Here is a 17,089-nt window from a genome sequence, read left to right as displayed (position 1 = left end):
TTGTTGGATCCTTTCAGGAATGGTGATTTGGAAAGTGCCATAAACTGTCGAATTGTTGTGAGCACCTAAGATCATAAGTAGTTAAGCCTTGGAAAATAGAAATTTACAAGGACCTAGTACAGAGATCCCAAAAGATATTTGGTGAGGATGTGCATGCAAGGAACTATTACAGACCTCCCAAGATACTTAGTGAGGACGTGCATGACCAAAACCCATAAAAAAAATATCCACCCTCAAAAACCATGTCCAAAACATTGAAGTGTGGTGCAAAATAGATTGTTGGTAGGCTATTAATGCTACCAACAATCATTTTCTCTCTAATTTCACAAGAAGCTCCTAATCAAGCTACATCCTCCATTATGGTTATAGCAAGTTCTTGCAACTGCGTGAGCTACAAGAAATTAAAACTACCTTCAAATCTCCACCAATTTTAGGGGACTTGACTTCTCTTCATGCCCCAACTATTTTGGGTTGATTGATCAATTAACTAGATGATCACTCAGTTTGACTAAAGTCCCACTGCTTAAATGACCTTCCACTAGTTCCTCCAAAAGTTAGAACTAGTTTAACTGACAACAACGTGAGATAATTGACCTTTATCGCCACAAGTTAGCAATCGCATATGTAGAACTGAACTCTAACTCCTCCAACTCAAATTTATTGAGTAAACTAGGTGACACAAGCCATGTCACACAAGTTAACATCATCCAAGTTATCTGTTGATGTGGATTTGAATTTTTTCAATTTAATCAAGGAAAAATCAAATTGAGAATTTCTTGCTGCATTTTTCAACACATAGTTCATTGGAATGTATTACTTTCACTATGAACTTGGCATAGTTCACATGTTAAGTTCATAAGGTTTTGGGCTGATGTTGTTCTATGTGTTGTGTATATAAATAATAGGTGTCCAACTCTTGCTATTAGAAGCAAGACTCGCTATGAAATGTCGTATGGCCACATTCCTTTGGTGAGGCATCCCAGGGTTTTTGGTTCCTCATATTATGCCTTCATACCTAAGGAACAGATTAAAAAACTCAGTGCAAGGAGTCACAAATGTATCTTCTTTGGGTACTCATACCTCCAAAGCATACCATCTCTATGATGAAGTGAATAAGAAGTTTATAATATCTAGAGATGTGATCTTTCTTGAGTCTTCCAAGATTGACAATGTTGTTCAGTGGTAGCTTAATTGTTTGGATATATTCGAACATGCAAAGTATTTTCAAGAGTTTGATAGTGAGGTTCCACATCTCCTTCTCTTAGCTCTATAATTTCTATGAAGAGCCTTGAAGAAATCAGGTTGAAGGAAATTCCTTCACCTACTTTTTCAAGAAAGAGCTTAGAGACTATTGGCAGTAGGTAGCCAAATCTGACAAGCGGTGAGGGTACATGCAAGATACAAAGAAAGGATTAATGCAAAGGAGTAATGTAGAGGAGTGTACTAACTACATACATATCATCAAACATCTTTCATCCCACTTAGGATGCCTTACATCGTGCCTGGTTAGTCATAAGATCATGTAGGTCACAACCTCAGTAGCTTAAATAAACAAGTGGTAATACTCTTCATTTTCTAAGCTATGTAATAAACAAGTGTAAGGGAGCAAGACACATAGATCGAACACATGGAATGACTTTCAGTCCTTGCAACCATGAATGTCATTGAATATGGAATGATACGACAATGATAAGAAAACTTTTAAGCTACATTAAGAGGTGTATTTCAAAAGACATGCCTTGTTTTCCATACCTAGCCTCCAAAGGGTTATGCATCAGATGGAGTCTTCATGCGGTCCTAATATTCTATCATACCTTGGGTTTCTTGGTCTTCTTATTTTTCTCCTCAGCTCCTTGAGAGTCATCTATCATGTCATCTTTCCTTGTGGCCCTACTTAGGACGAGGCACTGGGAGGACACATCTATGCAATTTCAGGATGCAAGGCAAACTGGGTAGTCAAGGGACAAAACTGCACAGTTTTTGGAGACAGTGGGTTCCGACTGAGGGAAGGACACTGGAGGTTGGGATTTCAGTGCATTGCATGGTTCGGACAAGCAACGGAAAAGCTTGAGGGTTACATATGTGAAGTGCGTAGTTCAGGAAAGTTGGATGAGGCTAGGTTGCTAAGGAAACTCCGAAATTTAGCTAAGTGTGGGATCAGTGGCACTTATGTGAATAGTGATAAAACTTCACTACGATCACACACTTGAAAACTTATCAATACAACATAGACCATCCAGAATATATAACACATACTTCACTTAATTCAACAACCTTTGTGGTAGCTTATGGCAAGTGCGGATTTGATTATAGACTTTGGGAGGATAAAGGCGACACTTGTGTAAGAGTGTGTAAAATGAGTGTTAAACATGTCTCATTCTCATAAATATTTCCCATTGAATCAAAACAAACCTCCCTTTGCATGACAAGTGATTACCCCCATGCCCAAAGATAACACATTCTTTGTAAAGATAAAAGCATAAACGATTCTTAAGATCGAAAAGGGGAGCTTGAGATCATCAACTTACCAATAAGTGACTAAGGAATTATTGATCACAATATCCATAGTAGGCTCTAAAATTTAAGTGCAGGCCTTCACCTTCTTGCTAGCTTCGTTTTCAACTAGTGTCTTGAATTCTATGAACTCAGAGAATGTCTCATATTTATTCCACGTGAAGAAGATCCAACACTTCTGTGAGAAGTCATCAATAAAAGTGACAAAATATTTGTGTCTGATAGTGTAGGTTGTCGAGAAAGGTCCATAAACATCATAGTGGATCCTTTCTAGGATTGTATGTGCCTTGTTGTCCTGATCATGGAATGTGGACTTTATGTACTTTTGTAATGTACATCCTTTGCATATATACTATTTCTTAAGTGCTCCTTTAGAGAGGCGAGTGGTTATTTGTTCTATAATATTCGAGGTACCATGATATAAATGACCAAGTATTTTGTGCCAAAGTTCATCGACATCGCGACCTTCACTTTCTCCGCCTTAGTGCTTAATGTAGCACATTCTTCCACATATAGCTTATACAAGTTCTTCACATGAACCCCAATATGCTTCACCTTCCCTATGGCTATGTGTCTCAGGAATGCTTTTCTTTTGTTGAATATCCCTTCACAACCATGGTAAACTAACCACTTAGTGAATGCCAGTAGACAAACCCCTAATCCTTTACCTTTACCTTTTTTTACTATCGCCTCATAATTGCTGGTTTTGAAGGGCATCTTTGATGTAATATCCAAGACCTTCCACCATAATAAAAAATAAAAAGGGTGAGAGAGGGTCCCCTTGTCAGATACCTCTGGACGGGTGGAAGGGGGTGGAGGGGGCCCCGTTGACAAGAATTGAGAAAAAGGTAGAAGTGATGACACTCATAATCCATCTTACCCAGGGGGGGTAAATCCAAAGGCTAGCAGTATTTTTTGAATATATTTCCAGTTTAAAGTTTCAAAATCTTTTGAGAGGTCGATTTTTAGGAGCATACCTGCCTTTTTGGTTTGCTTTAGGGAGTGAATGACTTCATGAGTGAGAATTATGCCATCAGTGATCTGCCTTCCTTCCACGTAACCTGATTGCTCCAGTGATATAAGAAGAGGAAGTAGGAGCTTGAGGTATGTGGCAATCACTTTGGAGACAATTTTATACAATACATTGCATAGTGCAATAGGTCAGAATTTGTCCGGAGTCTGGCTGTTCTCCTCCTTAGGGATGAGGCCAATGAAGGTGGCATTCAAGGGTGGAAGAATCCATCTGTTAACTCTGAACTCCTCGACTACTTTCCAAACTTCCTCCTTGATTAGATCCCAGAAGTTGTGAAAGAAGTCCGAAGTGAAGCCGTCTGGACTGGGTGCTTTCCCAACTTTGAGCTGTCGCATAGATGTCTCCACTTCCTGTAAAGAAATAGGCCTAAGGAGTATTTGATTGTGTTCCTCAGTTACAATCTTAGGAATAATCTTGATGATCTTCTCTATAGCTGGCAGCCAATCAGTCTCTGTTTCCTGGTGCACCCTCCGGAGGTGGGTGAGGAGTTCCTATTCTATATCTTCATGCTTCTCTAGATGTTCCCCTTGTCGATTTTGGAGGAGAGTAATGATGTTGTGCATTCTTCATTGGATGGTGGTACGGTGAAAGAACTTTGTATTGCGTTCGCCCTCTTTAAGCCATCGGATCCTCGATTTTTGTCTCCAAAGAATCTCTGCATGTCTTGCTCTTTCTGAGATCTATGTTTGTAGTTGACGTTCCTATTCTAATATGGCTTCAGATCTACCTTCAGCTATGACTCTCTGCTGTAATTTTTGCATTTCTTGTTCAAGAGTGTTTTGCACCTGAAAGATATTGCCGAAGGTAAAGCGATTCCACTGTTTTACTTTTTCCTTGATATGTTTTAGCTTTTGTTGGAGCTTGTACATTTTTTTTTTTGACAAATTCAGTTGATGTTATAAATCTGAAAAAAGGAGGGAGACTGAGCTCTTGAAATACATACTGAGGTGCCAAGAAGAGCTAGGGAAGAAGGAGTTACAGCTTAAATAAAAATCCTCCTTAATCCTACCTTTTGGGCTTCTAAAAACCAAAGACCAAAGGTAAATCCTAACAAACTGCAGTAGTAAATAACAACATTTACAAAGCATATCAATCTATATTACTATGGTTGATGTGTCGAGCAGTGGACTCTTCAGGTTTGTCGTCAGTGCCGACTTGCTTCAAGCTTGACGAACTTGTTGGAGCTGTGTTTTTCTTTTCTACTGTTCCTTTTCTACTGTATTTTTTGTTGTTCCTTTTCTGTTGTTCCTTTTTTTCTGCTGTTCCTTTTCTGCTATTCCATTTTTTCTGCTGTTCCATTTTTCCCATTGTTCCTTTGGGAAAACGAAATAGCAGAAACCAAAGGTATATTGGATGAGCTGAGATTTTGTTCAGATCTAGGAGGTCTCTTCATTATGGTATATGCCGAAATGATTCCACACCATTGCAGATAAGGCAGCTCAGTGATCTGGCATAAGCTTTATTGGTTTGACTATCCGCAATTTTATTGCACGATTGCAAAACATGATAGTAGCGCACATCTTTCATGGTGTGTCCTAAAATTTGGCACCATCTGATAATCTACTGAAGGAGAGCATTGGGCAGATCCCTGTTATAAACCATTGAACTGACAACTGTTGCTGAGTCTCCCAATATCGTCACTGTGTCTATACCAAGCTTCCCAAGTTGGATAAGACATTGGTAAAGGGCCAGGGCTTCTGCTCTGTTATTGGGAGTGTGGCCAAGACCCCACTCGTATGAGAGTATGTTATCCCCATTAGTATTAAAAATAACTCCTCCCGCCCCTACTGCCCCAGGATTCTACTTTGAGGCCCCATCGAAACAGAGATAATGCCTATTGTTGTTTTTAAGCCAACCTGCAAATTCTTCCTCTTTTAGCTTGATCTTCCAGTTAGGGGAAACATTGTTGTTTCTGTTGCTAGTAGGGTTTCCCTTCTGATTGCTGGTGTTTTGGTCTAATAGGTGTCCAACGAAAATGCGTTCTTCTATGCCGAGTTCACTGACATTTATACTTCTCGGATTCTTAACTGAGATGATCTCAAGGGCCAGACTCCTTGCCTTGGTGCAAAGGCTTCTAACAGTCAAGTCCTTATCCTTAAAAACCTTCCGATTTCGTGCTAGCCAAATATTCCATAACATATTGTGGGGAAGAATGTCCCAGACTCTCTTCACTGTGTTATTTTTCCTGTGCTGCCAGGGGTAATTTTTTTTCCATTTGTAAAGAATTTCTCCTATGGTGTTTTGGGTGTTCCATAGGATTTGATTGTTATGAGACAAGTTCCTCCAGCAGTTGATGGCAAAAGGGCTTTCTTTTTCTTGACTTGTTCCCATGTGTCTTCCCTGGCTTCAGCATTTTCATTCATTGCATTTTCTTTTAGTTTACTACACCTATTAGCAAAATGACCATATTCATGGCATACCTTACATTTGAACGGGATTTTTTCGTAGTATAGCTGCTGAATATGGATCCATTGGTCCACTTTGATCTTGATTGCTTCCGAATGGCCCTTTCCTAAGTTGACTTCAACACAGATCCTTGCACATGCGTGCATGTTGTCCTTTGGTTCGCATTTGTTGATGTATTTTTTGACAACGTTCCCAATGGCTTTGACTAATTCATCTCCCCAGTAATGAAGAGGGAGATGGGGCAAGCGAACCCAAACCAGGACTGCATTAGGTATATCCATTTCTGGGTCGAAGTTAGGGGACTATCTGTTTAGATAGATACTTCTCAAATCCATGAAGTAGGGACCATTTATAAAGATGAGATTCCAGTCTTCTTTGGTTTCAAAGAGGAATGTGTAGTAACCCCTTCCACAGAATCTTATTGCGATTTTTCCTCGTATGTTCGCATTCCTATTGTGCTCCACCCATTTCTGTACAGCTTTGGGAGAGGGCCACAGGCCAGTAAATTGTCCAACTAGACCTCTCTCTGCTAGAGAGATCGCTGCCTTCCTTGCGAGACTAGGGGGAAGGGAGATTTCTGGGATGTCAGCCAGTTTCTTGATGACCTTGAAGCTGTGGGCTTGTTTCGAATGGTAGCATTTTCAGAAATGAGAGAGGCGAAGATCTTAGCCTGGTCTTCATTGTCTTGCATCTGGGAGGGGTCGATCCCAACCATGGAAAGGCCAGAAGGGAGCCAGTCGCAGCACTGGCCAGAGGAGGAGGGCAGAGCCTGACTGCGGGGATGCCGAGGAGGAAGATTAGAGGCCTAACAGCAGGGGCTGCCAGGTGGGAGGCTTGCGGAGGGCCACAGGAGGCGAGGTTGCAGGGGCACGGGAGCTCCGGTTCAAAATCTTGTGCACGATCAAAAGGTCAACATTGGAGCTTGTACATTTTTGCACCTTCTAGTGGTGTGAAATTTCTCCATGTCTCTATTATCAGGTTATGAAAATGAAGGTGATTCAGCCAAAAGGCTTCAAAGCGAAAGGGCCTGTGAACATTGTTTCCCAGTCTTTGCTAGTGAAGCCTAATAGGCCAATGGTCCAAGCCAGAGAGTGGCAATATAGAGGCCAAGACATCCCCGCCAAGATGTATTGAATTATCAGAGATCAGGAATTTGTTTAATCGAGATGCAATTTGGTGGGCATCTGCACGCTTGTTGCTCCAAGTATAAACTCCATTGTTGAATTCCATATCTATAAGCTTGCTATTATGAATGTAGTTTTTGAAGTGCATGCTTTCACAGTCCAGCTTGATCTGTCCTCCTCTTTTTTCCTCCAATCTTGTAATCATGTTGAAGTCCCCTCCTATGATTCAAAGTGGGTGGGATCTTTCTGAGTTGATCTGAGTTAGGGTGTTCAGTGTGTCTACTTTGTTTGTTTCCTCCTGGGGGAAGTAGACATTAGTTAAGTGTCCATGAACATTTGTCCCTGTTAAATGAAACTTGGCCTGAATAAAGTGCTTAATGGCATGTAAGTTGGTAAGTGTTATAGCTCTATCATCCCAAACAATGGCTAGCCCTCCTGAGGCTCCCATGGCTTCCACTGCCACTTCTTTGCTTCTTGGCCATGCTTTGGCAAGGATCTTATCCAATGTTGTGGAATTACACTTGGTCTCCTGCAAGAAGAGAATTTGAGGCTTTTCTTGTTGTAGCATGTTCTTTATTAATCGTCCCTTCCCCGGGCTGTTGAGCCCTCTGATGTTCCATGAGATGAGCTTCATGATTGACGATTGGGAAGGGGATTATAGTATTTGGTGAGCTTGGAGTATCTTCCAGATTCCATCAGCATCTCCCCTATGCGGATGGTTCTCTGAAGATCGGTTTCCGTCCTCGTTTCTTGTTGTCTTTGAAGATATTTCTTCCATCCCACTGACTACCAGTTTGGACACCTAATGATCTTTGCTTCTGTGCTCCTGAGAGAATTACTTCTAAGTTCTCTAGCTGTCGCTTAGGAATTTTGTCATATTCCTTTTTCTTACAAGCCTGTTCAAGTCCCAGTATATCTAGATCTATGATGTCGAATCTCTCCAGTTCCTCTTCCATGTGCTGTACTATTTCCTGCTCTGCCTCTGAATCATCTACAATCGTGAGTTGCATCTGAGTGCTATCTACCTCCATACCTTGAGCAGTCCTTTTCAGCATGTTACTGGGAGAGTGCATTTTGGTGTCCATGGGTTGCTTAGAAGTGAGGGCTTTCTTTGAGCTTGATGGAGCAGAATGGGTAGAAGTCTTAGGAATGGCTTCAGGTTGTTTCTGATTATCTAAAATATGAACCTTCGGTTGGAGCAGGATTTCAAAGCTGTTGCTTGTTGAGGGCAAGGAGGTGCTGGTGACAGGTTTTTTGACTAAGGTAGAGGGCTTTATATGGGTATTTTTGTGATTGGGAACTTTTGTGAACCCATCCAGGTTAGATTCGTCCATTGAAGGGGTGGTCGTAGATTTCATATTGGAGGGACAGTCTCAGAATAAATGGCCCAGGGCGTGCAATTTCGACAGCGGAATGGTACATGCTCATAATCTATTATTTGTAACAATTCATAATCATCATTGTAGAGGCTTACCATGTCTGGGAGAGCTTTGTTGAGGTGCATGTATACACAGATCTGTGCATAGGAGGTGTATCGCTTTAGCTTTGTCTCCTCTGCCACTTTGATGAATTCACCTAAACCATTTCCAATGTCTCACAAAGAGTCTTCGTTCAAATACTCCAGAGGGAGAGAATAAAGGCGCAACCACACCGGGGCCCAGCTCAGATCTTCTTTGTCTGGGTTAAAGTGTTCGATACATCCTCTTAGGTACAACCCTGCTGCGTTGAAGAAATATGGTTGTCCATCCAATACCCTATTTTGGTCCTCCAGAAAATTGAAAATGGCAGTAAAGAATCCCTTAGGCCCTAACTGTAGTGTTATATGCCCTTTTGGCTTCCATTTGGTTGTGATCCAGCCATGCATAGCTTTCCCTGTTGGCCAAAGGCCTATGAACTTTCCTAGCAAAGCATTATCCCTCATAAACTAGATCTAAGTGTTGATGCACTGACTTGGGAGCTCGATTTTGGGTCTGTCAACTGCTATCGGCTTGCAGGTGTTTGACATCACTCGTGGTTCTTCATTTGTGTTGTTATTCGTTGGCGTATTTTCATTCTCTATTACTTTATCTTCTGGATGGTCCATCCTAACATTTTCAGTCTGTCGCAGCCCGTTTTTCGTATCAGCGGGGGGAGGCATCATGTCCTCCCCTTGAGGGGATTCCATTGCGTGATAGTTATTCCTTAGTGTGTTGTAGCTGCCTTATGGCTGAAGGTTAATGGTAGAACGACGCAGTCTGTGAAGGTCTGCCAGTTGCAGAGCAGCATCAAACCCTAAGCGCTCTGCTCTCCATTTTCTTTTTTTTTTACATAAACAGTTAGTTTTTATTTAAAATTCGGCAAATCAGTTGTCGAGGACTTTAACACTGAAACCCTGTATTTCCTTGTTACAGTCGGCGTGGAAAGAAGATTTTTCTTTTGAATAGTCCGCTGAATGAGTTACACTGTGAATGCAGATAGAGTCTTGAAAAAGAACTTGATTTGGTTTCAGAATGGTGCCTTGAAATTCTGCTGCTTTTGCTTTCCGTGACTTATCTCTGCTTCCTAGCTTGCAGAGAGGAGATCCAACGCGCCAGAGTGTCGGATCATCCCAAGAATCACTGCGTTTTCTTTTTAAAATCTCTGGCAGAGTGTTATATAGTGTTCAAGAATGCCAAGAGCGGTAAATTGGCCTTGAAGAGCAATCGTGAACTCCCCAGCACCTACCCAAACACAACAGTGAGTTCCAACGACGAATAGAGATTGAAAATTCCATGGTTGCATTCTTAATTTTCCCTTGTGGATGAGTCCGCGTTTCCTAAGAGGAGCCAGCTCAAAATGGTCCAGTCCCGAAGTCTAGAGAATCTGAATCAGCAAAATGCTCAAAGGAGCAAAGGCCCAGACAACTCCAAAATTAAGGAATGATGTTGTCCGATTCAACATCATTTACTAACGGAGATCTCCTACTCCTGAGAGAGGCTAGGTTGGCTGCCAAGTCCGCCTATGAGTTTAACTTCCTCAGAACATGATAGAAGGAGATTTTGTGGAAATTGGGCAATAGTACTCTGATTTTTTTTAGGATGAGGGCTAACTGCACCTGAGAAGGGATCTTTTGAGAGTTCATAGCTTGTATAATTAGTCTGGAGTCTCCAAAGACTGAGATGGAGAGGAGATTCCTCTTGATAGCCAGATTTAGGCCCTGCCATAGAGCAAGAGCCTCTGCTCTGTTGTTTGTTTCATGCCCCAGACCCCAAGCAAAGCACAGCTTAGTTGAGCCACCTGGGCTTAAGATAACTCCCCTGCCACCCGCCTTTCCTGGGTTACCTTTAGAGGCCCCATCAAAGAATAGGCAATGATCATCCAAAGCAGATCTCCATTTGATGAATTCCTGATATTCCAGACGAATTTCCCAATTAGAAGGGGCTTTAGCCGGAGGAATGGATCTATTCTGATGATTTGGAACAAGCTCTTTTAACCATTGATCTTCCTCGCTATCCAAAATCATGCCATTTCTTATGCTGGGTTTGGTTTCTAAGGTCTCCCCCAATAGAGCTTTGATCTTGGTGATAATTCTGACTGGGTTGCAACTCTCCTCCCTAAATATTCTATTGTTCCTCTCCAACCACAGTTTCCAGCATGTAAATTTGGGGATCTACATCCATCCAGTCTTGAGAAGGCTTTTTTTGGAGAGACAGAACGGGGATAACTTGGCCTAGTTTCTTAGTAGGTCCTGAATATTTCTTGGAAGCTCTATTTTGGCAGGTCCTAACATCAGGACACCCTTCCAAACTTCTTGAGCAAAGGGGCACAATAAGAACAGGTGGTTAGCCTTTTCTTCATCTGATGCACAAAGAGGGCACCTGGAGGGACCTTCCATTCGACACTTCCCCAGGTTATCTCTAGTAAGGATACTTTTATGCGCCAGAGTCCAGAAAAAGAAGTTAATTTTGGGGAGAGCAAGAAAAGACCAAATAAATTTCTATTGAGTTGGCTCTGGGGGGATGCTAGGGACAACCATCATACTTTTGTAACCTTCTGCTACTGAGTAAGAGCTTGAAATAGAACCCCACCCTCTTTTGTCCTTAGAAGAGGCCTTTAAGGGAGATTTTCCTTGGAGCAAATCCAACAATAAATTGGCTTCACCATCCAGCCAATGAGGGGCCTCCCCCAAATTCCAACCATTCCATAGACTTTCTGCATCATTTGTCCAATTGGAGATGTCCCAAAGGGTTTCCATATTACTGGCCTGAAGCCAAGCTCTGATATTTTCCAATTCTGCCATCTGATTCAAGGGCTGATCTCCAAGAATCGAATCTTCCCAAATTTTAATGTTTTCCCATTACCTGGGATCTAATAAAGCTTATAATTGAAAAGTTTCAAAGCTGTGAGACAGAGTTTGAAAACTTGTGATCCTTTGGAAATTCTAGGACACTAGTCCAAGCACCTCAAATGCTACCCGTGAAAATATTTTTTCCACAGAACTCTCTTGCTCCAACTAGGATTCCCAGAAACAATGTTCCAAAGGAGCTTGGAGCCCAGAGCAAGATTTTGGGCTACTATATCCTGCATTTGGAGACCTCCTTCCAAGAATGGCTTCTTAATAGTGTCCTAATTAACTAAATGGAGCCTTCTTTCATTATTTTTTCCTCGCTCCCACAGAAATCTTCTCAGAAGACCATCCACTTTACTAATAAAGGTTTTAGGGCTAGTAGAATGGAGTTCTGATAATCTAGGAGACTTATGAGAACAGATTTCATAAGGATTACCTTCCCAGCATTATTCAACCATGAGGCTCCCCAAGCTTGTATTCTGAGTTTTAGCTTGTCTAGCAGGGGCATCCAGTGAGCTACCTTAGGATTTGATTTGAAGATTGGGATCCCAATATACTTAATTGACTCCCAGGTCAAGGTTCTTTCCATTTCTAATAGCCTTGTTATGTCTGTCAAATCTTTCATCGAGCAATTCCAGCCATAGATCGTGCTTTTAGATAGTTAATCTTGCTGCTCGAAACCTCCCTATAAATGTCCAGCTCCTTCTTGAAGGTTCTAGTAGAATTTATGCTAGCTCCTCCAAGCAATAATGTATCATCATCAAACTAGGCATGATTTATGTCTTTAACATTGTGAGCCATTCTCAGGCCTGGCAGAGTTTGGATCTGTTGATAGTAGTCTAGCTGGAAGCTGAGCACCAAAGCTTGAATGGCATAAAGAAGCGGGGACAAAGGGCAACCTTGTCTTAGCCCCCTCGAGGCCTAGAAAAATTCCATTGAACGACCATTAACCAGAGGCGCTATCCAAGGGGAGGCAATGCAGGCTTTCACCCAAGTTATGAGAACTTTTGAGAAGCCAAATTTCTCCATCACAGAAAACAGGAAATCATGTCTCACCCTGTCAAAGGCATTTGTCAAATCTAGCTTAATCACCATGCCTTTCTCTTTTCGATGACAACTCGAATGAATTGCTTCTTGCACCAGCACAATATTCTCAAGAATCTTTCTCCATTTTATGAATCCTCATTGGTTTTTAGGGATGATGACCGATAGAATTTTCTTAATATGGTTGGCTATTATTTTGGTAATCAACTTATAACTTGTATTACACAAACAGATGGGCTTGAATCTGCTGAAATCGGTGGCGACTTTTTCTTTCGGAATCAAGGCAAGGAAGGCATGTAATCCAAATCTTCTTTAATCTCATTCATACTAATCGGAGCAGTCAGCATAATATTGTCATAATCTTGAACACAGTGAGGAATAAGATCAATCGGATAGGCTTGAGAATCGATAGGAGGGTCTTCCGGGGCAGAGTAAAGATATTTGAAGAAGGAATGGGCTGCTCGCATTATGCCTTCAGAATATTTAACCATAGTGTTTTGATAGTGAATTTCATTTACTGTTTTGAAGTGCTTGCGTGCTTCAACTTGCTTATGGAAGTAGCTTTTATTTTTGTCTCTGGCCTGTAACCAAATATTTATGGACTTTTGTCTCCAGAACTCTTCTTCATCCCTACTTGCTCTATGGAGATATTTTTGCAACTCTACTTCTTTTTGAAGAAGGATTTGAGTTACATCGGAATTCTCCATTGTTAATTGATGGCCTGCTAAATTGTCATGCATCTCCTTTCTTTTGGCGGTGGGCGTTTTCAACCTTTTAGCCCACTCCTTGAGCTCCCTTTTAAGTCTCCTCATTTTTTCTTCCCACACAAAGAAAGGGGATCCTTCATGAACTTGTCAGTTCCAGGCCTCGGAGACCACCTCTTGGAATCCTTCTTGATGAATCCATAGAGAACTGAATCTAAAGGGAATGGGGCCAAGATTTCCATCCAAGGAGAGCTCAAGCAGAATGGGTTGATGGTCAGAGGTGTAGTTCAGTATAATTTTAGAGGTGGCCATTAGGCCACAAGTCAAGAAAGAGGATTGGACTAGAAATCTGTCCAGACGAGTAGCATTGTGGCCGAGGCCTATCCTTTTGTTTGACCAGGTGAATTTCCTAGATGTGGGCTTGATATCCTCCAATTCCCAATCTAAAATGAGGTCTTCAATCCATTCTCTAGCTGGGTCCCTGACCAGTGAGCCCCACTTTTTCTCTTCTGTAGCTAGCGTAACATTCAGACCACCTACAATAATAATATTTTCTAGGTTGTGCAAGAAAAGATAGGAGTGGAGCGAGTCCCAAATTTTTTTTTCTCAGATGGTAAGACCAGAGCATAAAAATTGAACATACTTACTTGGTGGCCATATTATTTATGGAGGAGCTTAGTGAGTAGCCAATGGGGGCAACATTCTTTGTGAATCAGATCATATTTGGAGCTATCCCAAAAGTAGGCAATCCCTCCAGAGGCACCTCTAGCGCTGACTGCTCTCCCTTGGCCTTTATGCCAGAATGCTTTGCTTGCTTGGAGGAGTAGAATGTCCTCTAGTTTTGTCTCCTGTATGAGAAGGATTTCAGGTGAGTACATCCTTACAATGTCTTTCAGAGCTTCTTCTTGCACCTTGCTGCCTAACCCTCTGTAATTCCAGGAGAAGTATTTCATTATTTACTGGCTTGGAAGGTTGTGGCTCCTTTTGGAGCCTGACCATGCTTGCGCCTAGATCTGGTATTCATCATTCCTTTGAGAGTTTTCTGAGAGCGTTGGAGAACATCCAGATAAGTTTGTTCCTCTCTCTGTTTCTTCTTGAACATTCGACCCCTGGCCGACTTGATAGGAGTGACTTGCGAGCTGTCTGAATCTGAGACTCCATCTTCCGAATCTCCCTCAGAATTGGAGCCCAGACTGATGTGCTCCTTGTTTTCTTCTTTTTCCCCTTGTTCATCCTCTAATGGAGGAAGAGTTGACTCTGCCTCTACTTCTTTCACTTTCTTCGACGGGTCTTCTGGTTCCTCTTGGGTTCCAATGGCATCTGTCTTTACCCCAGAGGAAGAACCCTCTTTTGGAACTTCTTTGGCTTTTGGTTTAAGCCATGGCTTCCCCAATGGCCCTGAATTTTTCTTCTCAGTTGGTTTTGGGACTGCCTTGCCGTTTTTTATTTCTTTCCATCCTTCTTCGTCCACTTTGTCCCTAGTTGGAGATTTTGGGCAATTTCGTTGGAAGTGTCCATGTTCGTGACAGGTTCTGCATTTGAAAGGCAGTTGCTCGTAATCCAATTTTTGGTAGTGATGCCATTCTATGACTGTAAGTTTTACCACTTCAGGCAGTCCAGCTTCCAGATCGACTTCCACATAGATTCTTGTGCAGTTATATTGGCCCTTGTTATCTTCTTTGTAAATGAAACGGCTTAGGCCATTTCCAATCTTTTGCAAGCTGTGATAGCTCCAGCAATGGATCGGAAGATTGGGAAGCCGGACCCAAATTGGGACCTCTTTAGGGGTATCGATTGAGGGATCGAAATCGGGGGTCCACTTATTAAGATACAGACCCTAATTTCCCATAAAATACGGACCATTTCTCAAAACCAAATCTCGATCTTCTTTGGAAGTGAACTAGAAAATGAAATACCCTCTCCCGACAACATAGCAGAGCACATTGTTTTCCAGCTGGGGCCTCCAGTTGCGTTGGATCCAATCATCTGTTATTTTTGTAGAGGGCCAGCATCCCATAAATTATCCTACCAACCCTCTCTCAGATAGGGCTAGGGCGATTTTTATCGGTTGGTCTTCTGGCAGGGCGATCTCAGGAATTTCCTCCAGTTTTTTGATGAATTTCGAGACTTCTGGAATCAAATGTTTCTTCCCTTTCCGCGAGAGCAATCTTCTGAATGCTTCTTCCGAAGAGATTGGTGGGGTGGGAGAAGGCTCCCCACCCTCAGGCGCACTCATGGCGGCGGCTACGCTCCTCTGCCATCGCAAAACCCAGATGCGGACGTTGTGCCAGCAGTAGCACTGGCCGGAGGTGGGAGGCAAAGCCCGATTGCGAGGATGCCGGGAAGGATTGAGAGCCCAGCAGTAGGGGCTGCCAGGCAGGGGGCCTGTGGAGGGCCGAGGAAGCAGGGGCGCGGGAGCTCCAGTTCAGAACGCGCGCACAGATCACCCTGAAACTCAGCGCTGCCCTCCATTTTCATTCGAAGTGAAATATCGTATTAAACATAGGTTCGATTTAAAGTGGCCATTGTATTAAATATAAAGTTTTGTCATAAAATATTTTTGTCTCAAAATGCTTTTGTTTTAAATATAAAGTTTTGTCTTAAAATAATTTTGTCTTAAATTGTTTGTCTTAAACTATTTTTGTCTTAAATATAAGGTTTTGCCTTTAAATTTTTGTCTCAAACTACTTTTGTCTCAAAATATTTTCGTCTTAAATTATTTTTGTCTTAAATATGAAGTTTTGTCTTAAAATATTTTTGTCTCAAACTACTTTTGTCTTAAAATATTTTTGTCTTTAACTATTTTTGTCTTAAATATAAAGTTTTGTCTTAAAATATTTTTGTCTCAACCTATTTTTGTCTTAAGGTCTATATTTAAGACAAATCAATTGATATTAATTTTTAATGTAAAATAACTAAAATAAAAAATGAGTTTTCGAGACAAAAGATTTCTTTTGTCTTAAAAAAATGTCTCAAAAATGCCTTTGGTGTAGCAGTGTAATATTGTTTGGTCGTATAAAAAAAAATTTAAATTTTTTTTTAAGTGTATACTATTATATGAGTATTAGAGCGCAATGTTTGAATTTTTTTAAATAATTAATTAATAATTTAAATTTAAAAATAATAATAAATAAATAATTTTTTTATAAATAATAATAAATTCTATACTAATGGTGAAATTATTTAAAAATAAATTAATTTACTTAATTTTATTTATAATTAAAAGAAATATTTATTATATAAAATTAAAAGTAAAGACGATTTAGTTTTAAAATTATAATGATAGGATCATTATGATTTTTATAGCTAACTTTTAAGCGTGCCCTAATCGTCACCTTTTATAAGCGGCCGACAAATTATTTGAACGAATCAATTTGGCTCCACGCATTAATCTTACGTTACTGAATCATAAAAAATATACCAATAACATTGATTCAAAAGTACGTAGGTTTTCTATTGCTGCGATCATGAGAAGGTATTTTTCATTTCCTTGCGATTCACACGAATATAGATGCTATTATTTGTATAGTTATTAATTATCATAAATAATTAGTTTTTATTATTATTATTTTAATAATATATTATTATAATATTAATTATATTATTATAATAATAATAATTATATTGGTATATTATTATAATAATATAATATTATAATTAGATATTATGATTCTTATTATTATAATAATAATAGAATATAATTGTTACTATTTTTTATAATTTTATATTCTTATATAATTTATAATTTATAATGATAATCTAATATTATTATGAGCTATTCTTATTATTAATTAATATATATTAGGAATTTATATTATTATTATAATATTAATATAATATATATATATATATATATATATATATAATCTTGTTATTAATATTTATATAGTTATCAATAATTTTATAGAGTAATTTATATAGTTATTAATAATTTTAAATATGTTTAATAATATTTATA

This window comes from Pinus tabuliformis, chromosome 2_2, assembly GCF_031772625.1.
Source record: "Pinus tabuliformis cultivar Carrire ecotype Pingquan chromosome 2_2, CPIR1, whole genome shotgun sequence".
Classification (NCBI taxonomy): Eukaryota; Viridiplantae; Streptophyta; class Pinopsida; order Pinales; family Pinaceae; genus Pinus; species Pinus tabuliformis.
The sequence above is the reverse complement of the archived record's forward strand: the minus strand, read 5'-3'. Positions refer to the sequence as shown.